The following is a 1734-nucleotide window of genomic DNA, read 5'->3' as shown; positions in this document are numbered from 1 at the left end:
GAAGAAGAAGAAGAAGAAGAAGAAGAAGAAGAAGAAGAAGAAGAAGAAGAAGAAGAAGAAGAAGTTCAGTAGATGTTCTATATTCGTGTGTATATTTTTGATGACACGATAAAACTTTCCCATCTGGCTTCTCTTAATTCCGTGTTCTAAATTTTCGGTTTTAACTTCTTGCCTTATGGGATTTTCAAATTGACACCATTTCCGCCAGAGCGTTCAATGTTAAACGAAAAATAAGTTTTCTGTAAATATGTGGCAATCGCAACAAAACGATATTATGTTCGGGTAAACTATGAGCAAAAAGTGTGTGTGTTTTCTTTCAATAAAGTGAATTAAAATAACAAGAAACGTGGAACTTTAGTTTTTGCCGCTTTCAAATACTGAATTACTTATTAATTATCTACAATAAAAGATACAATTTAAATTCTGACAGAACTCTTAATTCTTTTTACGTCGCATTTTAGTACTATTAGGATATGGTCTTTGCTTCGACCACCCAGTAGATATCGAGGTAGACTGTTTAATTTTGAAGCTGTTTTTCCTTCCTTGTCTCATTACGCCAGAAAGACATGGTATTGCAAACACTATATAATTCTTGTCAATTTCTAAATGATTTCCCGAAGTCCCAGGTTTGAGACTTTTTGCCAAGATGAGGGCCATTTAAATCGATCAATATTTGAAGGACGAGTTTTCTGGCCAAATTTAAATACGAGTTTTTCCAGAGTACGGCAGTATAACGAGACATGGTGGCGCCTGTGAGGCGATGTTTCTTATTTTTCGACAGAGGCAGCGCTATTAAGACTCATGTTTACACTTGTTTACGGTGAAAGAATGTGAGTAAAAAAGCCTATTAACTCACTCAATCCTAGAGATTTTGGCTACTTTTCAAAATTGGAAAAAATGTATTAAAAATGAGCATGTACATAGCTAGTTCGATTCAACTACCGTTAACATGAAAAATCTAAAAACATTAGCTTTGATAATACGCCTATAATTTGCCTCAGAAAAAAAGTAATAAATAGGCATGGGGTAAAAGTAACCCGGGTAAACTACGGATATAGTCGGTGCTAGGGTTGAGTGAGTTAAAAGTGCCCCACTCAAACGGAGACTCGAACTACCGGTTCGAAGGTGAGTGTCATTCCACGAAGCCGCACATACCATACTAATCAGTTCACGAAATTAGTTTCCGCTTATTATAAACTGTTGACCTAGATTTTTTTTGTCCAATTAAGAAAATCTAAATGTCATAATAATTCAATCCAGGACGGAAGCAAAACAAAGTTATGAAAACCTTTCACGTTATAGATAACATGTGACCCATCGCCTCTTAACGTGTGGCTATGTGGTCTCGTGGTTTGACTCGCCTTCCGGCTGGAAGTTCCAGGGTTCGAGTCCCTCTCTGATTCACGCAAAGTTGAGTCCTTGGAAAAATGCTCTTAACTCACATTATCTCACCGTACTCAGGTGTAAAATTAGTACCAGGCAGTTAACAATGTTGTTTCTGTCCGGAAAAAAAAATTAATATCGCTTAAGGGGCGTCATGTATTAATTTGTCCTTCATGTAAGTGTTGTTGTTGGCTTGGGACCCCTTGTAAGGCATTTTGAGCACGTTTAGTGGATATTGTGCTACAAATGCTCAAGTTTTTTAAAACGTTGATAATGTAGTCTAGCTGCTTAAAATTCAATTTTATTCTTTAATTACAATTAGAAATGAATGGCATTGAGAGGTGTCAAATG

The sequence above is a fragment of the Berghia stephanieae genome, chromosome 3 (genome assembly GCF_034508935.2).
Source record: "Berghia stephanieae isolate SIO BIC M18660-M18661 chromosome 3, UCSD_Bste_1.3, whole genome shotgun sequence".
NCBI lineage: Eukaryota > Metazoa > Mollusca > Gastropoda > Nudibranchia > Aeolidiidae > Berghia > Berghia stephanieae.
The sequence above is the reverse complement of the archived record's forward strand: the minus strand, read 5'-3'. Positions refer to the sequence as shown.